Source organism: Odocoileus virginianus, chromosome X (genome assembly GCF_023699985.2).
Source record: "Odocoileus virginianus isolate 20LAN1187 ecotype Illinois chromosome X, Ovbor_1.2, whole genome shotgun sequence".
NCBI lineage: Eukaryota > Metazoa > Chordata > Mammalia > Artiodactyla > Cervidae > Odocoileus > Odocoileus virginianus.
The window spans coordinates 9,575,559-9,600,127 of record NC_069708.1 but is presented as its reverse complement, the minus strand read 5'-3'; positions in this window follow the sequence as shown (position 1 = coordinate 9,600,127).

Here is a 24,569-nt window from a genome sequence, read left to right as displayed (position 1 = left end):
AATTTAAAATTGATGAGTTTCTATATTCCTCTTTATATTTGCCTTCTCACTGTGGATCAACAATTATAAACAATTGCTAGGAAAGACCCACTGAACACTAAGGTGATCCATAGTAAGAGAAGTTTAGATTCCAAAGTCAATATATAGCAGGGTTGTGTTTTTTTTAACCTCAGAACTATTGATATTTTTGACTGGCTAATTTTTTTGTGGGGGGCTGCCCTATACATTGGGCTTCCCTGGTGGCTCAGTGGTAAAGAATGCGCCAGCAATGCAGGAGCTGCAGGAAACACAGGTTCAGTTACTGGGTTGGGAAGATCCCCTGGAAGATGGCATGGCAATCCACTCCAGTATTCTTGCCTGGAGAATCCTATGGACAGAGGAGCCTGGCAGGGTACAGTCCACAGGGTCGCAGAGTCGGACGCGACTGAAGTGACTTAGCACACACGCATGTCCTATACATTGCAGAATGTTTAGCAGCATTCCTGATCTCTACTACTTAATACCAGTAGCAGCAACGCCACCTGTTCTGAACTGTGACAACAAAAAATGTCTTCAGATAATGCAAATATGCCATGGGAGCCAAAATCACTTGCTGTTGGGAATTATGGATTTATACGACCACTTGAGAGGTCTCTTTGCTTTTGATCTAGACCGTTTTTTGAACTCACAACTACATTTTCAAGTCTTTAAATATTTAATGCTGGCATTGGCACATTATCCTTCTGAATGCAGCTCATGATGATTTTTCAATACCCTTTCATCTCTAGTTCCTTAAGTAACTGTTGTCCTGGTCAAGCCTTTCAATTGAGATCCAATGCAAAACAAGATTTAGCCTGTATATAAAGTTTAGGAAACTCTAAGATATCAAGGAAAACTTGAAATTCAACATGATTAGATATTTTGTTGCATTATGGGAGGAATATTAGAAGAGGAATTTGGGGTGTATAGACCTAGAAAGCCAAGGGTGAACATGGACAAAAGGGACACATCATTTAGTAACAATCCCAGGGTGGTTAAACCAAAGTAAAAGAAAGATATCTGCATCTGGCATTATTCTGGTGAGGGTTCACATTTATGTTACATTTCTGAAAAGAAACTATATTAATATACACATTGATTGATAACTTCTTAACAGATAATTACCTTATCATCTCTATATAGCTAGTCACTCATTTTTCTTGATTTCTAGTCACATATATCCAACTACATACTTCATATTTCTACTTCAATATTTCAATGCATCTGAACTTAGCAATTGCTACTACCTGGCTTTTTGCCTGCCTGAGTTCATCTTAGAGCACTCTCCCCCTTGCTCACTGTGGTGGTTTAAAAAATGGCCCAAACTTCTTTGATGCTTTTCTCACTGGAAGAGGGATCTGGGTTCAGTTCCTTTGAATTTGGGGGTGCTTGTGATTTCTTCAATCAATAAGGAAGAGCAAAAATAATGTTATGTGACCTTTAAGGCTATAATAGAAAAGGTTAAGAAGCTTGGAATTTTTGTTCACTCTGCAGGCTTTCTCAGGACTTATGCTCTCAGAAGTCATTTGCCATACCTTTTTACAAAACTCAAACCACATAGAGAGACCACATGGTGATGTTTTGGTTGATACTTTGAGCTGAGCACAGCCTTCAAATTATTCAGTCCAGTCGTCAGATGAGTAAGTAAAGAAGGCTACAGGTAATTCTAGCTCCCAGTCCAAGCACATTTGCTTTTTTCCGCCTAAGGTCCATATACATCACCTCTGCTACACTCATTCTGAACCCCTTACCCATAGAATTCCTGAGAATAAGAATACAACAGTGGTGGTTTTACTCCACTAAATTTGGCCTGGTTTGTTATAAATCGATAGTAGCTGCAACATCTGCTAGCATCATTTTAGTTCCTGAAGGGCCCTAAACTCTCTCTTACATTAGAGCCCATAGTAGATGTGGTTGTCTGGGCATCCTGCTCACAGCCACCTCCAGTTTTTGGAAAATCAAGCTTGGTGTGACAGGAGCTATCTTACCTGGGATATTACATTTCTCCCACCACTGCAATGCAGCCACCAGCCAATGAATGACTGCTACTCTGTTACATAGGAACAAATGGTCAGCATGTTACCTTGTAGAGTAGAGAGTTCTTCAGTGTGGTTTATTCCAGAGCCCTTCCACTATGTATCAAGCCAATGCTAGACTTTACCTGAGAACACATCCTCACTCAGCTTTTGGCCATTTTCTGTTCTGCTTTCCTCCGTCTCTTAGAGGATTTCCTAAAGAAACAATCTCATGTTAAGGTCTGTTTCTCAGGAGCCTGACCTAAGATGGATCCTTTCTGCATGTGAGCTCTATCAGAATGTCCTGTCCCCAAAGCAAAATGAGCTGCCTCTTTTCCATGCTTCCATCTCAGTGTAATTGCCGTGTCCTAAAACAGGGAGAATTTCCTAGCCTGGTGGTGGTGGTTTAGTTGCTAAGCCGTGTCCGACTCTGCGACCCCAAGGACTGTAGCCTGCCAGGCTCCCCCATCCATGGGATTCTCCAGGCAAGAATACTGGGGCGGGTTGCCCTTTCCTTCTCCAGGGGATCTTCCTGACCCAGGAATCGAACCTGGCTCTCCTGCACTGCAGGCAGATTCTTCACGAACTGAGCCACAGAGAAGCCCTATCCTGGATGGTTTACCAGTTCCCCACTCATGTAATTTTCTGTCATAGCACTCTATTGATTTCTTCATAGCATTTTTCTCAACCTGAAAGCCTATGTTCATTAATTTAAAGCCAACTCACTATTTATACCTCTTTCACTTCCCCTGAGTATGAAGATCATGGCTTTTTTTCATTCATTGTTGCATTCCTAGTACCTATACCACAATGCCTGATATATAGAAGACTCTCAATAAAGATATCTTGAAACTTAAATGATTAGAAAGATAAATTCCCTAAGGAAATAATCAAAGCTGCCTGTACATGTGTGCTCAGTCTTGTCCAACTCTTTGCAATCCTATGGACTGTAGCCTACCAGGCTCTTCTGTCCATGGGATTCTCTGGTCAAGAATGCTGGAATGGGTTGTCATTTTCATCTCCAGAGAATCTTCCTGACCCAGGGATTGAACCCATGTCTCCTGAATTGCAATAACATTCTTTACTACTGAGCCACGGGGGAAGCCCTACTCAATGTTGCGTGTCAAGATAAATTTTAAGTAATATATAAGTACAACTTAAATGGCAAATGCTTAAGTCCTCAAACAGTAGTATGTTATTGAAAAAACTATATTAATCAACCATTAAAAATAATACTGGATAATATATATAATAAATATATATGTATATATGTATTATACACACATATGTATATATTAGTTTTCATAGAAAATGCCATTAGGCATAGCCAATTAAGTATTAGGTTAAGAGAGGATGTTAGTTCTCAGCATTCTCTGGCCTTGGCCATCACTTAGTCATTCATGGCATCATGAAAAGAGGGTTTTATACCAATTTTATTATTATTCTGCCATTTAATCTCATAGGGTTTCAGACAATGGAATTTTAGGAACAAAGGGCTAATAATTTATCCATCTATGGTGACCTTCCTTGGTAACATAACCTACAATTTTCAAAGACTGCAAGCTTTGAAAAAGTTTTGTCATTTTTGTGTGTTTGCACTGCATATGCACTCTGTTGTTTGTCTAGGCTGCATAAGTGTATTTCCAAAGACTGTTGTAACTTCTTCAAATTTCAAAATTGGAATTATGCCAAAACAACAATCTCCATTTGGGGACCAACACATCTGTCACAGTCAGTGACAGTGTCTTATTGATTTCTTATGTATGCAAAACCAGTGAAACTTTCATGCATGCATATTATAAACATGTGACACATTTTCATTTTTTCTGGTCAGATGTTTGTTCTCCCAAAACCTGTTTTTAGATTAAAGTTATAGTTTATTTTAAACATATCTTTCAACTTTCACTGTTATGCTACCCTATCTTTCCCTTTCATGCCTATTTCCATGCTTGGAGAGTTTATTATTCTTATAGGAATTCTTTTCCCTGTTGATTTTTATGAACATACCTTGTTTGTGTGAAGATGATTAAGCATGTAGTTGGCACTACTTGATTTTTAGGTTCTATAAAAGCCTTTCCCCTTGTCTCTGACAGCTATTTACATGCTTCTCTTACGAACTTCATCTGTACCCCACACATTATTTTGGTTTTCTGGCCTCCTGTGCTTCCATGATAACTTCCATTTACTCCTTAAGGATCCCCAGAGACCCACCGCATTTAAGCCCTTAAAATCTTTTGTTTTGCTTTTTTAAGATGTCTTGGCTTGTTCATGGATACACATTAGAAAAAAGCTGACATTCAGAATGAGGACTTAGGGAATGTGATGACAGTCTTGCTACTTAATTTATCCCTGGTTCTGGCAGAGGTCTGTTTAATATTTCTTTGGAAGACAAAAAGATTGTCTATCTGATTTGTACATTTTTAAAGCAGTTACACTTTTGATCATCTATGTTTACTTAAGTTTTAATGGTAGTCAGCAAGTAAACATGTTGTATTGTTTTATAAGTAATACATATTCATGTGACTAAAATTAATATAAATAACATATAAAACAGAGTATGCATATCAACTTCATATATGTAAACAATCACAGATAATATTAGACCTATAATATTGACAATTTAGCCTTTTGGTAGTAAGTCATATATATTTCTGGATCTTTGTGTTTTCCAAAGGAGATTTTCAGTGTCACACTGATACCTGTCCCACTTCTTTCAATAATTAAAAAAAAAAAAGACATACAGATGGCTAACAAACACATGAAAAGATGCTCAACATCACTCATCATCAGAGAAATGCAAATAAAAACCACAGTGAGGTACCATTACATTACACACCAGTCAGGATGGCTGCTATCCAAAAGTCTACAAGCAATAAATGCTGGAGAGGGTGTGGAGAAAAGGGAACCCTCTTACACTGTTGGTGGAAATGCAAACTAGTACAGCCACTATGGAGAACAGTGTGGAGATTCCTTAAAAAACCAGAAATAGAACTGCCATATGACCCAGCAATCCCACTCCTGGGCATACACACCGAGGAAACCAGATCTGAAAGAGACACGTGCACCCCAAAGTTTATCACAGCACTGTTCACAAAAGCTAGGACAAAGAAGCAACCTAGATGTCCATTGGCAGACGAATGGATAAGAAAACTGTGGTACATATACACCATGGAATATTACTCAGCCATTAAAAAGAATTCATTTGAATCAGTTCTAATGAGGTGGATGAAACTGGAGCCTATTATACAGAGTGAAGTAAGTCAGAAAGAAAAACACCAGTACAGTATATTAATGCATATATATGGAATTTAGAAAGATGGTAATGATGATCCTATATGCGAGACAGCAAAAGAAACACAGATATAAAGAACAGACTTTTGGGCTCTGTGGGAGAAGGCGAGGGTGAAATGATTTGACAGAATAGCATGAAACATGTATACTATCATATGTGAAACATATCACCAGTCCAGGTTCGACGCATGAGACGGTGCTCAGGGCTGGTGCACTGGGATGACCCTGAGGGATGGGACGGGGAGGGTGGTGGGAGGGGGTTCAGGATGGGGACACATGTACACCCATGGCTGATTCATGTCAATGTATGCAAAAACCACTACAATAAAGTAATTTTAAAGTAATTAGCCTCCAATTAAAATAAATTAATTTTAAAAAATCCGTGTAATTTAGTTTGTTAGTATTCAATACTTTCTAATCTTTTGCTCAGATCATGCTTTTACTAAACTATCATTATTTTGCATATAATTTTGTACTTAACATGTAGTTGAACGGTACTAAATGGTAGGACATAACTTACTCAACGGAAATTTATTATTCTGGGACAACATCTTGCTCTGCGCTGTCACGTACCATGAAAATAATTCCCCCCCCCCCAAAGAACTGAGAATGGAAACTCTGTTTTAATACATTTACTGAACTTCCAGCTAAACAAAATTAGGCAGTGTTGGGAATATCGGGATAGGTAGGACTCAGTTTTTGCTCTCAAGGATTTTTGGGGAAAGATCCTTGTAAGCAAGGTTGTTTTTGTCCAAGCTAAGGAATATGGTCTTTATTCTGTAGTTTTCAGGGGGCCATTACTTGTTTGTGAGAAGGGAATTAGCCATAGAATCAAAATTTGTCAGCAGTATGTAGGATACACTAGAATGAGGAAAGGCTTTAAGAACAAAACCATAGCAGGAGACTTATCAACCTCAGAAGAGGAGATCAGATATAAGACTTTGACAATAGGAATGCAGAGAAGGGAATGGATTAAAGGGACTTTATTAAGACAGAATTAACAGGAATCAGGGATTATTTAAATGAAGGGATGTTGTCAATTTCCCCAGAAGCAGGACCTTTTAAAAATGGTACCAGATTTAAGTCTGTAAAAATGTACCATGAGCACTGCTGGACTCTGATATTCATGTATACTCTTTTTCTCCCTTGCTTGTCTGAATAATTGTTTGGCTTTATTCCTGGGTTTATGATTCCTAAGTCTTATCCCCAATTTTCCATAGCCATGTTGAGTACTCCATTTTAATTACCTATCAGACCTAATTCACTGTCTTATGGACGCTAACCTTCACCTGGTTTCTCTATGACACTACCTCATGTCTCAATTCTACTAAGCATATAGTAATAGTGTAGATGAATAGTTTTAAAACACGGGTGGAGGAACACATGTTGGACTATAAATAATGAGCTTGTTGTTTAGAAATTTTAAGATGTAACATGACAAGCATATGGTAGAAAATATTTATGGGATTGGCAATAGGAGTTATCCGACCCAAAGAAAGATCTTATCTTTTGATTTGTAGCTTACATTTGTATTTTCATAAACTGCATATTATCTATTGATGCAAATATAAATAATCTGTAAAAATGATAACAAGAAGCAAGCTCTAATGTGTTCTGTTCGTGATTGTTTTGTGCAAATATATTTGATTTGTATAATTTTTCTTTGCTGTACAGAAATCTCTCATACACTCAAGTATTGTAATCTTGCGTATTCATTCATGTTTAATCATCAGTGATCTGTTTTCACTGAAAGCACACTCAGTGGTAGAATTTCCCCATTATAATGTTTATATACACATTTACTTAATTATAGTTTATATTTCACATGGCTATCTTTAATACTGAAAGCAGACATTTCAGTATAGTTAAAAGGGAGAAAATTAAGATAAAGAATTTTACTGCTTAACAGCTGAATATTTTTTTTTTTTACTGCTTCACAATTTCCCCATTATTTGGCTTGATGACTGAACTATTATTAATTGACTTGTGGCATATATTTATATAAAGGAAAGTAGTGATAATGAATATGCAAGAGAGGAGGCTGTTGCCTTCTCAACTCGAATTCCTTGAGTATTGCTGAACCTGAAGTCTAGCAGGCAATAGCAACCTTTATGTTGGAAACTGACCCATGATTTAATAAGGGTACATTTAGCTATGTACCCTTGACAAGGTTTGCATCTTGACAAGGTTCCTAATGCGATGCCTCCCCACAAAATTGCATAATTCTTTTAAATTTCAAAAAAATCCCACTAAAATATTTACCTCATTTATAATTTTGAAAATTCAAATTACCAGGCTTAAGAATTAAACCCCAAGAGGCTTGAATTGTGAGTGTGTACTATTAAAGTACTGCTGTCTTCAGCACTATTGATATTTGTATGTGACTCCTTTACCTATCTAAATCTATTGTGCATATGCAAAGGCACAAGAATAAGTACATATATAAGTCAGTATTTATATCAGGCCACAGATCAAGAATTACAGGATATGCTATTATTCATTATTTTAACAAAGGTTCTTAAACTTGAAAACATATCACAAAAGGATAATAAATGAATTTTGGAGGGCATTTTTTCCCACTTACCAGCGAGACATACTCCTAATTGGGATGTTAGGAAGATTGACAGGAATGATTTCAAAGAGAAATTACAGAGTTCACTTAATATTAGTTAATAATATCAAAAATTATTGAAACATTATAAATAAACTATAATATCTAGTTTCCATATGCTTATATGGTTAGAGTAAACCATGTCTCACCATGTTTCTTCCAACCTAATGAAGGAAAATAACAGGGGTGACACATGAACATCACTGTAGAAATATATTTTCCTAAGGGACTGAAGCAGAAAGTTGCTTTCTAAACTACTCAATGTTAGGAGTGCATGGTTAAAGTCAAGGTGAAGTTATGTCCCAGTCTAAGTGTTTGGGTGCTCTGGATTCTTGGCTTAGGCAGAACAAACTGGGTGTTCAGAGCAGTCTCCTTAAGAGCATTCTCTAGATAACTGTGTGTGTGCTATGGTGAAGAGTGGTTTTTATTATGACATCCATAAATTGACATGATTGAATCCATTTTCTGTCCTTCTTATTAGTCCATGGAGAGACGGATCATCATTTTAATTTCTATGAGACGTTGTCATTTGAGTCAAATAAGAGATACTGGGCTTCAATCCTAACTGGAATTCACAGAAGGTTTCCTATCTTCAGGTGATATTGCAGGCTGATTTCAGAATAATTTCTTATTCATATTGGTTGATGTGAAAAACTCAAAAGGTAATGTGTGGAAGAGCAAGTGGCACAACTTTATTTATCCATTCATTCATTTGTTTATCCAAATCTATTTTTGCCAAGCTCTGTTCCAAGCAGAGGGCATTTAACAGTGAACAAAGCAGATAAATATCTATTGTCTGAGTGCTTTCATACAAGTGGAGAGGAGAAACAACAAGATTAACGAGTGAATTAGGTTGGAAGGTATGTAATGAAAAGTGCTAAGAATCGGGTGGAGAGGGAGGTGGGAGGTGGGGATCGGGATGGGGAATACATGTAACTCCATGGCTGATTCATGTCAATGTATGACAAAACCCACTGCAATGTTGTAAAGTAATTAGCCTCTAACTAATAAAAATAAATGAAAAAAAAAAGAAAAGTGCTAAGGATAAAAATATAGGAAGAAGGCCAGGTTAGAATCATTCATGGTAAAGGATTACAATCTAAACTCTGCAGAAAGAGAGTAAATGCTAATCAGATTGAAAAGAACAGGAATCAATGTGTAATTTTACATTGAGTTATTAACAAGTTCTCTAAGTCTGTAAACCTATTCCTAATAGATCTTAGACAAAAAGTAAATTATAAGTCACTTTGAAAAAATCCAAAAATTTATAAAGATTCTAAATCATCATTTGCAGCCAGTTAACTCAAGTATCTTTCTATTAAGGTCCTGAAGTAATTTATTAGGGAAGGTGAAAATCTATTAAGCATATACTTAACAGGAGTTTCATTTTGGCTATGAAGGAGAGAGTGTTATTATACTAATTCTCCAACTGAACAAAATATATCAGATAACATCGTTTAGATGTTGGACAAGAGACTGAGATTGTGATCCCTGAGAGAAGAGAAACAACAAAATGATCGCTGTCATCCCTACAACTTTTATACAGGATACACTGTAACACAAAGAAATGGAGCTTAAACAAATTAAGATGGGCTAGTTGAGCAGAGCAGAAAGAAACCATCATTCAGGGCTATTGACAGAACTCTAATTTGAGGGATTGGATACCAATAAGAAAGGAAACTGTTCAGAGAAGGAGCTCCAGAAAGCTATGAGGGTCTCTATGAGTATGTGTACAAAAACTAAGTGATACACGCACAGTGTGAAAATGCAGAAAGTCAACCAAAGAATACCATTAGGGAAATAAAAGAAAAAAAAATACTGAGGAACTATATGCTTTTGAACTGTGGTGTTGGAGAAGATTCTTAAGAGTCTCTTGGACTGCAAAGAGATTCAACAAGTCCATCCTAAAGGAAATCAGTCCTGAATATTCATTGGAAGGACTGATGCTGAAGCTGAAACTCCAATTCTTTGGCACCTGATGCGAAGAACTGACTCCTTGGAAAAGACCCTGATGCTGGGAAAGATTGAAGGCAGGAGGAGAAGGGGATGGCAGAGGATGAGATGGTTGGATGGCACCACTGACTCGATGGACATGAGTTTGAGTAAGCTCAGGAAGTTGGTGATGGACAGGGAAGCCTGGCGTGCTACAGTCCATGGGGTCACAAACAGTTGGACACGACTGAGTGACTGAACTGAACTGAACTGATAAGCTTAAGACTACTAGAGCTTTCACAGGACTTGGAAATGACTGAGTTCTGAACAGTCACAGTGAACAGACCTTGTTGAAAACCTATGACATTCAGTAAAAATCTGAAAAAGGCAAAAAAAAAAAAAAAAAAAAAGAAGTCTAATCTAGCCCTAGATTGAAGGCTAGCTTGGATTTCCATAATAAAGGTTAATAATAAGCCTCAAGATAGTTGGCCAGAGCCACAAATAAATTAACTGTCTGCCTAAATAATATTCAACATTTTCCCCCAAGGTGATCTATTGGTTCAGTGCAATTCCAATAAAAAGTCTATCAAGATTTATTTTTCTTCAGATCTGCTTCTAGATGCCCCAAAGGGATAAAAATGGCAATCTCATCTTTTGGAAAATTTCACAGTTTAAGAGTTAACTTTCCAGGAGCTAAAGCAAAGACCAGGTGCCTTTTTGGATGAGGCCAATTTCTTAAAATTCAAAATTGGGAAAGGAGTACGTCAAGGCTGTATATTGTCACTCTGCTTAATTAACTTGTACATAGTACATCATGTAAAATTCTGGGCTGAATGAATCACAAGCTGGAATCAAGCTTCCCAGGAGAAATATCAACAGCCTCAGATATGCAGATGGTATCACTCTAATGGCAGAAAGTGAAGAGGAACTAAAGAACCTCTTGATGGTGGTGAAAGAAGAGAGTGAAAAGGGTAGCTTAAAACTCAGCATTCAAAAGACTAAGATCATGGCATCTGGTCCCATCATTTCATGGCAAATAAAAGTGGAAAAGTGGAAACAGTGACCGATTTTATTTCCTTGGGGTCCAAAATCACTGTGGACAGTGACCGCCACCATGAAATTAAAAGATGTTTGCTCCTCGGAAGGAAAACTATGGTAAACTTAGATAGTATATTCAAAAGCAGAAACATCACTTTGCCAACAAAGGTCCACATAGTCAAAGTTTTGGGTTTTCTAGTAGTGATGTACAGATGTGAGAGTTGGATCATAAAGAAGGCTGAGTGCCAAATAATTTATGCTTTTGAATTGTGGTGCTGGAGAAGACTATTGAGAGTCCCTTTGTCTGCAAGTAAATCAAACCAGTCAATCCTAAAGGAAATCAACTGTGAATATTAATTGCAAGGACAGGTGCTGAAGCTGAAGCTCCAATACTTTGGCCACCTGAGGCGAAGAGCCAACTCATTGGAAAAGACCCTGATGTTGGGAAAGATTGAGGGCAGGAGGAAAAGTGGGTGACAGAGAATGAGATAGTTGGATAGCATCACCTACTTGATGGACAAGAGTTTGAGCAAACTCTTGGAGAAAGTGAAGGAAAAGGAAGTCTGGCACACTGCAGTCCATGGAGTCACAAAGAGTCAAACACAACTTTGCAACTGAACAACAAAGCTTCTTAATACATAGACAGTAAGACAAGAATGCTTAGGAAAACATCCATTTCAAAATTAACAATAACGTCAACAATGACAACAGCAAACGACTAGAAGCATAAGCCTAGTCTAAACCTGCCAATGATGAGTCATTCCTCAAAACACATAAATATACAAAGCAATTTTTTCTAAGTCTTAAGCATTATGATATCACATCATAATTGTGCTTTAAAAATAAAGTGGTAATAACAGTTATACACAGGCTAATATAAAAGTCATTTTCTAATTTTTTTAAGAAAAGAAATGAAATTTTTGGGAGTAGTTTTAGGTTCACAGCAAAACAGCAGAAAGGAGGCAGAATTCCCACATACCCCACCCCAATACATCCATGATGTACCCTATTATCAACTTCTCACACCACAGTGGCACATTTGTTGTAATCAATGAGCCAACATTCACACATGATAATCATCCAAAGTCCTTATTTTATGTTAGGACTCACTCTTGATATTGTATATTTTATATTTTATGAATTTGGACAAATATATAATGATGTGTATCCACCACTGTCATATTATAGAGAAAAGTGTCATAAAAATTTTCTTTGCCTATTAAAAGAAAGAGGCCGACTTAGGCTAAAATTTATATGGAAGTTCAAAGGTCTTTGAATAGAAAAAGACCTTCTATGAACATGGAAAAGATGAATATAATTGGAGGACTTTGACTACTTTGTTTCAATACTTACTATAGAATTGCTGAAATCAAGAAGATGATGTATTTGCATAAAAATAGACTATAGAACAATATAGAATTCAACAAAAGACTCACAATTGTAAGATCAACTGATTAAAAACCAGGCAACAAACCATTTGAATGGAAAAGGATATTTTCAACAAATGATAATGGGACAATTAATTTTTACATATGTAAAACATAAACCTGAAATTATACACAAAAAAGTATTTCATAAGGATCATAGATCTGACAATATAAAATTTCTGGAAAAAAATAAGATAATATTCTCCATAACCTTGGAGGAAGCAAAGCACCTCCAGAAAGCACTAACCAGAAAAAAATCATGAAATGAATTTCATAAAAAATCAAAGCTTTTACTCAATGAAAATACTCTGAATAAAAAGATGATAATGTGTTGGCAAGAACATTTGTTTGGATTTTTCCATTACATCTTTTTTTTTTTTTTATTCATGCATTCAGTTTCTTTTTTTTTTTTTCCATTTATTTTTATTAGTTGGAGGCTAATTACTTTACATCATTGCAGTGGTTTTTGTCATACATTGAAATGAATTAGCCATGGATTTACATGTATTCCCCATCCCGGTCCCCCCTCCCACCTCCCTCTCCACCCGATCCCTCTGGGTCTTCCCAGTGCACCAGGCCCGAGCACTTGTCTCAAAAGCCCGAATGAATGTATTGGCCAACCCAATACATGCTACAGGCTGTGAGAACATATTTGCACAATATATATTTGACATATTGAGCTGACTCGCTGGAAAAGAACCTGATGCTGGGAAAGAATGAAGGCAAGAGAGGAAGAGGGTGGCAAGGATGAGATGGGTCGATAACATCACCAACTCAATGGACATGAATTTGAGCAAACTCCAGGAGATTGTGAAGGACATCAGGAGCCTGGCATGCTGCAGTCCATGGGGTCACAAATAGTTGGACATGACTTAACGACTGAACAGTAACACTATTTCACATAACATACACATGACTTCTAGAACTTATTAATATCAAGCTAATAATGCCAGTTACCAAAGATCAAAATGTTGAAAGACTTGAGAATGCACTTCAAAAAAGAGAATGGATGAATAACCAATAGGTATAAGAAAATGTGCTCAACATTAATTAGTCTTCATGATAATATAAATATACTATAACATACACTGTAGAATGACTAATAAGAAAACTGACCACCACAAATGTTGACGAGGATGTGAAAAACTGAATTTATCATATAAAATTATATTTATCAAGAAACTTTAAATTCATATCAAGGGGGTTGTACAAAATGGTATACCCTCTTTGGAAAATGGTCTGACAGTTTCTCATAAATTTCAGCATGACCTGCTTCTCAGTATTTGCACAGAAAAGTGAAAACATGTGCACAAAAAAGACTTTTTGAAGTATTATCATAGCAGCTTTTTTCAAAATAGCCAAAATCTAGAAATGGCATAAATATCTATCAGAAGGAGAAGAAATTTCAAGAAATATATGGTTTATCCATCAAATGAACAGCTACTCATTACTAAAAATGAATGAATTACTGGTAGAAGAAACATCACGTGCAAATCTTAAACCATTGTCTTAAAAACTGTCGATTTGAGACAATTGTGCTCTGTCCACCCTGGGAGCATTAGCAATACTTGGAGACATTTTTTATTACTGTAGTGAGGGGCAGTGGGACAGGCTACTGACATTTAGCAGGCAGTGATCAGGCATGTTGCTAAAAACATCCTACAATGTCTATATGGCTCTCTTCCTTATTCTACCTTTACAGCTTTGCTTTGGTTATGGGTTTTTTTGTTTTTTTTGTTTTTTTTTTTTTTGAAGATAGGGCAAGAGTACCACTTCTAGGTAAGGAGTGAAGCTTACCCACCAATGTTAATGGAAGAGTTTAATTTTTTCCTATGATGGGTAATCCTGTGAAGATTTTAGAATAAATTTTGAGCAAGAGACTGAGAAGACTTGTAGTGATCTTCTGGGTATCTCAGAATCTCATCTAAGTGGATAAAATATCCCCATCTTTTTTCTAATTGACTTTTTCTTCCCCAGGAGTCTTATATGAAGAGATTTTGATTTCCTTGATTATATCAGGTGATTTGGAATAAATAATATCTTGTCTGATTGCAATTGAATTAGGACAGATTTATAGACTGTCAACTTACATAGTATAAACTACTGAGTTTCTCTTACCTCAGTGTTTTATTGCCTATATAAATATTTATTTTGAATATAAACTGTCTCTTGTGGTAATAATAAGGCCTTTGGAAGGTCGACCACCTACTTCCCATTTTAACTGGTGCTTTCAGTTTGGTTCTGTTCAGTCCCTCAGTCGTGTCTGACTCTTTACAACCTCATGGACTGCGGCACACCAGGCTCCCCTGTCCATCACCAACTCCCGGAGTTTACTCAAACTCATGTCCTTCAAATCGGTGATGCCATCCAACCATCTCATCCTGTGTCCTCCCCTTCTCCTCCCCCTTCAATGTTTCCCAGCATCAGGGTCTTTTCCAATGAGTCAGTTCTTCGCATCAGGTGGCCAAAGTATTGGAGTTTCAGCTTCAACATCAGTCCTTCCAATGAATATTCAGGACTGATCTCCTTTAGGGTGGACTTGCTGGATCTCTTTGCAGTCCAAGGGACTCTCAAGAGTCTTCTCCAACACCATAGTTCAAAAGCACCAATTCTTTGGTGCTTAGCTTTCTTTATAGTCCAACTCTCACATCCATACATGACTACTAGAAAAACCATAGCCTTGACTAGACGGACCTTTGTTGGTAAAGTAATGTCTCTGATTTTTAATATGCTGTCTAGGTTCTTCATAACTTTTCTTCCAAGTAGTTATTGTCTTTTAGTTTCATGGCTGCAGTCACCATCTGCAGTGATTTTGGAGCCTCCAAAAATAAAGTCTGTCACTATTTCTACTGTTTCCCGATCTATTTACCATGAAGTGATGTTGGACTACATGGGGTATATAAAATATTTGGTATACAACCTAGCATATCAACTGTGCTGTGAGCACAGATCTGTAATGAGGCTGAAGTCTCCAAAGTGCCTCTGGTTCCTTTTATATTTCTGAGATCCCTAAAGTATGTTCTTCTCTCTCAAGAATAAATAGAGAAAAAGCAAGGAATTTGGAAGCCCCAAATTAGGAGCAGAGGATTCAAATGCTACTCAGAAGATGAGACCTCTGTTTACATTCAGACACTGCTTCTGTAGTCATGTAAAGAGATGCTATAGTAGAGAAATTAGTAATAAACATCCTACAATAGGCAGTCAACCCCAGAAAGTCCAGAAAATATCTGTTCAGTTCAAATAGACGTTACTTGACAATGGCTTTGATACATTCTGGGGACAAAGTTTTTCCCTCAGGAAAGATGTTTTGTCCTAGCTTATGAGCCTGAGGACTACAGTGTTGTATTTTATTTCTCAAAACCTTAAGTCCCTTTCAAGCCAGAGCTTTTATTAAGTATTGGATATCAGTCAGTGAATTACCTATTCTACTGGAGAAAAGAGTGAGGTCCTCTACATATTGAATGCATATTGTATTACTTGGAAAAAGCAAAGTCTTTAAAATTGCATTTAATGTCTGAGGGAAAAGAGTTTGGGGCTTCCATAACCCTGTGACACAAAACAGTCCAAATACATTGTTGATTTTCCAAAGTGAAGATAAGTCTTGAAAATCATGGTGGAGGAATATACTGAAGAAGCTGGAAAAATGAAATCAACAAGTGTAGTAATGGCATTAAGGAATAAAACGTGAGAAGCCTTTCAAATTTGGAAGTCAAGGAATCTAAGTTTTACTATTACATTCATGGGCCACAGATTTGCAACGAATTCATGTCCTTTTTAGTTAAGCTTTTTCATGGGGAGAACAGGGATGTTGCAGAAATTAAAGTAGGGTCCATAGTCCTTTGTTAAGAGTTCCTTAAATAACAGATCTTAAGCCTTCAATTGCTTTACATTTTAAGGGATGCTGGGGTAGTTAATGGAAGGACTTAGTGGTTTCTATTTCTCCTTTTAAGGGTTCTGCCTTTTAAATATATCTTGTGTCACTTGATCCTATATTTGAAAGGAAGTCAAGAATATGAATGAACATATTCTGATCACAAGGACTGTTGAGGGATTGGGGAAGTATGAGGAGAGCAGAGAAGTTGGATGACATATCAAAGTTCTTAGAAGACAGAGGTAAGTAGGGAAGGATTCCAAGTCTTCAGAAGTTAGTCTTTCCGGAGAACATAAATATTAACATTTCATGTAGAAAGTAAATATCTATCTGACAGATTAGTAGGAGTTATGAAATCAACAAAATTCTATGTTGAATATCATGTGATAAGTTATCTAACCCCACCACTAAGATGGTTTATGTACTCCAAGTGATATTGTGGGGAATTGTGAAGGGTAAGGATGGAATGGGTGGCTCCAGTGTCTACTAGAAAGGTGGCTGGGTGCCCACTGATTGGGGTTATTATTTCTTCCAATGTGTTTAAGGGTGTTTGGGGGAGACTTGGATGCATTTTCTTTTTGGTTAATCTATAGTTCAATGTCCATTTTTCTTACAGTATCTACAGTTTTTTGATCTATGGAAAATTGAATGGAAGCTGAGGATGGCTTTGAAGTCCTTCACATGACTGCTTCAAGTGGTTCTTCTCAGTTGGACAGCTGTGAGTAAATATTGTGTAGATTTAGTTTTACACTATCTTCATGGTATTTTGTTAAAGCATGAATAGTAAAGAGAAGGGCATTTTGCCAATTAATGCAATATTCTTGAATATATTCTCATTTCAGCATAGGGCCCATTAACAAAAATGGTAACTAAAGTGAATGTCTTGTGATCATTTAGGATCATACCTGAATAATTCTTTCAGATGTTTTCCAAGAGGTGTCTATTGTTAGAGACTGATCCATTTCCTTGCTGTCTGCACTCCTGAATCTTTGGCCAGTCGTTTTTAGGTGCAAATGGAATCTAAATATTTTTTCTTCAATTTCTTTATCTCTGTGATAGGTTTTAGGTATATTTTGGTTTAATTGCAAGTCTTTATTAATTTGGGCTTCCCTGGTGGCTCAGGCAGTAAAGAATCTGCCTGCAGTGCAGGAGACCCGGGTTCGATCCCTGGGTCAGGGAGATCCCCTGGAGAAGGAATGACTACCCACTCCAGTATTTTTGCTGGAGAATTCCATGGACAGAGGAGCCTGGTGAGCTATAGTTCATGGAGTCACAGAGTCAGACGTGACTGAGTGATCTAACACTTTTCACTTCACTTTATTGATTTTGACACATTTGGCCATAGGACCATATGACCATAGGACCATATGGGGGTATCTTCATGTCCTCTGAGAAGCTGGACTTATTGGCACGGATCAGGAAGCCATGGAAAATATACCACTGATACTAACTTAAATTTTATAGAAAATTCATCCTTATTCTTCCTTGGAAAAGGGATATCCTTTGTAATAGCATACAAGTCAGCTTAAGATCAAGGTTTTAATTTGACCTTTTTTGGGAGGGAGTGGCAATTGAGGGTCTGCTACTTATTGTTCTTGGGAACCCAGCACTGGGGAAGGTCTTGAATAATTATAGGAAATGAGAACACTGACAAAGTGGGGTTAGGTTTAGAGAAAGGCAAATAAATGCAAGGAGAGACAGAAACAGGTTTGGAGGAGCTAAAGAAGGAGAGGGAATTGAAGAGCATGTAAGTGCCTTTGAGTTTGGAGTGAGTAACAGAGCAACAGTTGAAGTTGACAGATGATCCTTCAGAGGTTGAACAGTGTCAGATAAGATAGACTAAATGGGCTTATTAAATATAAACTTAAAAAGTAATTATTCAGCTTCCATATAGCATGAAAAATAAGGAAATTGTTTTGAAGAAGTTTTGGATTTCGAGGATTCAAAGCTCCCATCAGAGATGAACAAATTTGGGGAGATCCAAAGAACTCCAGAACATCATTTCATTTCCAGTTAACCTTAGTGAAATCAAGCTATAGAGATATTTAAAGGAACTAATTCTGTAATGGCAAAGCATATAGCCAATTGGAGGGAAGGTGGTTGGTTAATAGATAAGAGTTATCGTGGTTAGAAATACAATCAGAGGTTAGATATTAAATAAGACAGTATACAGCCATTCCACTCCAATATTTTTGTCTGGAGAATTCCATTAACAGAGGAGCCTGGAGGGCTACAGTCCATGGGGTTGCAAAGAGTTGAACATGACTGAGCAAGTAACACTTTCACTTTCAAATAATAAATAGTACTGCTTGATTGATTTTATTGTACGATTCCCTAGGTAGAGAAAATCTGCACTCCAGCTTCCGAAAGGAAATTCCCTCACACAATTCCCAAACTGGAGAGCAGAGGAAAAACCAGAATGGGCCACATAGAAGGGCCAAAGAAAAACTTTCTTTGCCTAAAGGAATCAGAGTTAACTTCTTACAGCAGATAGGACGACCAGAACACAGGTTTTAGGGTAGAGCTCATCACAGGATAGTTGAAGTGCCAAATAGGAGAGGAATTCAAGTGACTTACAGGTGCAGTTTTTTGGGAAAGTTGATAAAGAGTCCCTAAGTGAGGCCCAATAGGCATAGGAGACATGGCACTAATAACTGTCAAGTTTATTTGAAAGGATTTATTGCAATGAGGAATGGGGGATGATTGCACTAGGGGGAGTCTTTAGACTCTAAAATATGCAATCATCTCAAAGGTTAGATGGAAAGAACTTTTATAGAGAGGAATAAACAAAGATAAACAAGACCGGGAGCTGAGTGTGGCTCAGATCATGAATTCCTTATTGCCAAATTCAGACTTAAATTGAAGAAAGTAGGGAAAACCACTAAACCATTAAGGTATGACCTAAATCAAATCCCTTTCATTATACAGTGGAAGTGACAAATAGATTCAAGGGATTGGATCTGATAGACAGAGTGCCTGAAGAACTATGGACAGAGGTTCGTGACATTGTACATGAGGCAGTGATCAAGACCATGCCCAAGAAAAAGAAATGCCAAAAGGAAAAGTGGTTGTCTGAGGAGGCCTTACAAATAGCTGTGAAAAGAAGAGAAGTTAAAGGCAAAGGAGAAAGGGAAAGATTTACCCATTTGAATGCAGAGTTCCAAAGAAGGGAAAGGAGAGTTAAGAAAGCCTTCCTCAGTGATCAATGCAAAGAAATAGAGGAAAACAACAATGGGAAAGACTAGAGATCTTTTCAAGAAAATTAGAGATACCAAGGGAACATTTCATGCAAAGATGAGCACAATAAAGCACAGAAATGGTATGGATAGAACAGAAGCAGAAGATATTAAGAAGAGGTGGCAGGAATAAGAATACACAGAAGAACCATACAAAAAGATCTTCACGACCCAGATAACCATGATGGTGTGATCACTCACCTAGAGCCAGACATCCTGGAATGTGAAGTCAAGTGGGCCTTAGGAAGCATCACTGTGAACAAAGCTAGTGGAGGTGATGGAATTCCAGTTGCACTTTCCAAATCCTAAAAGATGATGCTGTGCAAATGCTGCACTTAATATGCCAGCAAATCTGGAAGACTCAGCAGTGGCCACAGGACTGGAAAAGGTCAGTTTTCATTCTAATCCCTAAGAAAGGCAATGCCAAAGAATGCTCAAACTACTGCACAATTGCACTCATCTCACACACTAGCAAAGTAATGCTCAAAATTCTCTAAGCCAGGCTTCAACAATACCTGCACCGCAAACTTCCAGATGTTCAAGCTACCTTACCAGCCCAGGTTGGGTGCATGAGACAAGTGCTCGGGCCTGGTGCACTGGGAAAACCCAGAGGGATTGGGTAGAGAGGGAGGTGGGAGGGGGGGATCGGGGTGGGGAATACATGTAAATCCATGGCTGATTCATGTCAATGTATGACAAAAGCACTACAATATTGTAAAGTAATTAGCCTCCAACTAATAAAAATAAATGAAGAAAAAAAAACTGATGGGGAGAAAAAAAAAAGAAAAGGCAGAAGAGCCAGAGATCAAATTGCCAACATCTGTTGGATCATCAAAAAAGCAAGAGGGTTCCAGTAAAACGTCCACTTTTGCTTTATTGACTACGTCAAAGCCTTTGACTGTGGGGATCACAACAGACAATAAAAAATTCTTCAAGAGATAGGAATACCTGTTCAGGCAGTTCAGACCACCTGAACTGCCTCTTGAGAAATCTGTATGCAGGTCAAGAAGAAACAGTTAGAACCGGACATGGAATAACAGACTGGTTCCAAATTGGGAAAGGAGTACATCAAGTTTATATATTGTCACCCTGCTTATTTAACTTATATGCAGAGTACATCATGCAAGACACCAGGCTGGATGAAGCAAAAGTTGGAATCAACAGTGCTAGGAGAAATAACAGTAACCTCAGATAAACAGATGACACCAGCCTCATGGCAGAAAATAAAGAGCTAAAGAGCTTCTTGAAAGTAAAAGAGGAGAGTAAAAAAGTTGGCTTAAAACTCAACATTCAGCAAACTAAGATCATGGCATCTGGTCTCATCACTTCATGGCAAATAGATGGGAAAACAATGGATACAGTGAGAGACTTTATTTTGGGGGGCTCCAAAATCACTGCAGATGGTGACTGAAGCCATGAAATTGAAAGATAGTTGCTCCTTGGAAGAAAGGCTATGACCAACCTAGATAGCATATTAAAAAGCAGAGACATTACTTTACCAACAAAGGTCCCTCTAGTCAAAGCTATGGTTTTTCCAGTAGTCATGTATGGATGTGAGAGTTGGACTATGATTGATGCTTTTGAACTGTGGTGTTGGAGAAAACACTTGAGAGTCCCTTGGACTGCAAAGAGATCAAACCAGTCCATCCTAAAGGAGATCAGTCCTGAATATTCATTGGAAGGACTGATGCTGAAGTTGAAATTCCAATACTATGGCCACTTGATGCGAAGAATCGACTCATTGGAAAAGACTCTGATGCTGGGAAAGATTTAAGGTGGGAGGAGAAGCAGATGACAGAGGATAAGATGGGTGGATGGGATTACTGATGCGATGGACATAAGTTTGAGTCAACTCCGGGAGTTGTTGATGGACAGGAAAGCCTGGCATGCTGCACTCCTTTGGGTTGCAAAGAGTCAGACATGACTGAGCGACTGAACTGAAGTGAAACATAGAAAGAACCAGGTAGGGGAAAGTGGGATGAGAGGAAGTGGTGTGACTGGTCAGTAAATCAGAAAAAGATTTATCCTGAAGTCAACTTGGTCTCAGAGGTTCATTAAGGGGTCCTATATGCTGGTTCAAGGTAAGACTGTGTCAAAGTAAAGAGACCTAGGGAAAGAGAAACTTAACCAAATTCAGTTATCAATACTTGGTTCTGACTCATCAGTGGGGACAAAATCTTTTAGCTAATCATTTATGGGACAAAGAGTAGAAATTGGGCAGGGGGGTTACATGTTTGGCTTTGCAATCGGTAAAGAAAGGACTCATTCGTGAGTCTTGGTCAAGTCATAAAGATAAGTTCGTTTCTTTGCAATACACCATTTCCTGGAAAACAAATGCATAGGGAATTTTTCAAATTGTGTCTGTTCACAGGATCACAGGTCTTAAGTAAAAATCAACATAGTCAATATCTTGATAGCTATATGGATTACACCCACATATGCTGTTTTCAAAGCTCATTGATCTGTTCACTTAAGATCTGTGTATTTTATTGTATGAAAAATTTACCTTGGGAAAAAATTACACTGATCTTCACAGATTCAACAAAGAAAAAAATTCATTCTGGTAAATATGGTTGCCTAGAAGAAATGGTATTTTTAAAAGCAGTCCTGAAATATCAAATTTCCTAAAATATATGAATATTTTATAGATTTGAATAATAACATTTGAATTGTTTCTGTCTCTGCATCTAGTTTTCTTCTCTAGGACAGCACCAAAGGGTAGGAATAGTTTGGGTATACATGTATGTGGTATGTGTGTGTGTGTTATACTGAAAACATGAAAACAGAATACTTTCCACTCTAATGATTTAAAAGAAAAATAAAATAACCAATCATGATAAAAGATGTTTTGCCTATGACAGTCAGTTTTTCTGGAAACTTCCAAGTGGTCACTGTGTAAAAATCCTTTTAGAAGATCAATATACATTGATAAAACTGGGTTAGCTGGAACTTTTGTGAAAAGTCATAGTCTATATTCTGTGTCTGTATTCAGGCCTGAATTATCCATGCTGATTATCTGCTTTGATCTACATTCCTAGGTAATTTCTTTCATTGTGGCCAACTTCTTTTGATTCTGATCATATTCACATAAGCAAACTGAATGGGCCACCCTCCTGACCCATATGATTATTTTGGCTGTCTTTATGATCTGTGCAGTTTATTGCATGATTAGTCCAACTGTGGCCAACAGTGCAGATTTTTAAGATGGAATTATTGAGTCAACTGTGTCACAGTCTGTACACAGACTGATCCAGTCTATGTGTGCTATTCATTTTTCTCCCTTTGGATTTCATATTATTTTTTTTTCTATTTGTATTGATTAAAGAAACAGGCAGTTAATTCCCAAGTTCACTGTATGACTTGAGGATACAATAAGTATTTTAAGCTAAATGTTTTATTTGGTGTTTTATTTTATAAATAATAATGACCCAATTACATATTTTTGCATTAGTAGAATCTCGCATCTGTATAATTTATATGCAGTTCATTTTTGACTATCACAACATTTCAATCTGTTTCTCATTTTCATTAACACTAGGACAATTTCCTTTGTGAAAGTTTAAAAGATAAATATAATCATAGGTTTTATAACTTGAATAATGAATCTTAGATTTTCTAAGCAATAGCTCTAGTTTTCAAAGGAGCACTTCTTATGCTAATCCAAGATTTAAGATGTCTCTCCAAAAAAAAAAAAAAAAAGATGTCTCTCCAAGTTTTTTTGAGCAATGGATAAATAAATGTTTTCAGTTGCTCTTAAGCCAACATAGTTTATCTTTTCCTTTTAAATATATTTGAAGGAGCTAGGAAGATAATACCTCTTTGTCTTTAGAGACTGCTATTCTTAATATTATCTCCATATTCATGTCTTTATACTCTTTAAGGTTTTATTTAATAATAAATTACTTAAAGGAAGAGAATACCTGTAAAAGTTAAATATGTTTTAGCATTTTCCATTATTTCATTGTATTTTTTCTTTTACTGTTATGCAGCTGTATTTATGGCCGGAGTGAATATTGATGTGGGTTCAGGTGTACTGATGGTTACAATTGCACAAAACGAGGAGCTTCCAATCCACATGAGATTTCAGCCATCCTGTTAGTTGTTGTTTCCTATGAGTATACTCACTGTCTAACATTTTGAGCTTCTAACCATAGATGAGTAACATTCCAAACTATAAAGTTATGATTAATCCATAACTTTTTCTGCGTTTATGGAATGATACAGATCTCAACTTCATAGTTAGATTTCTTAACACCTGGATCCATAGTGGTCATGAGTCACCCTAGGGAGAGTTTCCTAAAGAGAAAAGACAAAATGTTACCCAGTTTTATGTTGATTGCTGGTTTGTATTTGCAGGCCCCTGGCTAAGAACATCTCTTTAGGAATGACAGAAGCTCTTTTAATTCTAGAAATCATTAAAGTAATGAAAAAGATTAGTTAATAAGTACTTATTGTACTGTATGGAATGAATCATATATATATACCCAGCAGCTTAAACTTTACAGGTTTACAGCAGTGTAAGAAAATCAAACTGCATAGTTGCTCATTCTGATTTCTAACAGTCATGGTATAATCCATATCTGTAGGAAGTAAAAATCTATACTGCTCTTTTCAAATTACAGAGACTAGATGGGGAGAGAGATAACTATAAGGAATTTTGAAGTTTCTTCAAATGTCTTTCTCATGCTAAAAGCTGAAACTCAGATATTATGGCCTTTAAAAAAAAATGGTTCACGATAATGTCTCTGCATGTACAAAGGGGACTAAGGGTAATTCCATAAAATGGAGGAACTGGGAGAGATGAGCTGTCTTTAAGGGAAAGAAAAAAAAATTTGCTATTTATTTTGTAGCCTGTTAAAGTTTCTGTTTTGAAAGAGTTCAAAATTGTGACTCTCATAAACAGAAAATGAATGTATGTCAAAGATATTATTTAACTTGTTAATAAGGAAAATAGTAAGATGTTACAATTAGATCAAAAGAGAATTCAAAGAACCACACAAGTATAAGCAGTATGTATGTTGAATGATAACCTATGACATATAAAAGTGATTTACAATGGGAAGTTTCTTTTTAAAATTTATTGATTTATTTTAATTGGAGGATAATTACTTTACAATATTGTAATAGTTT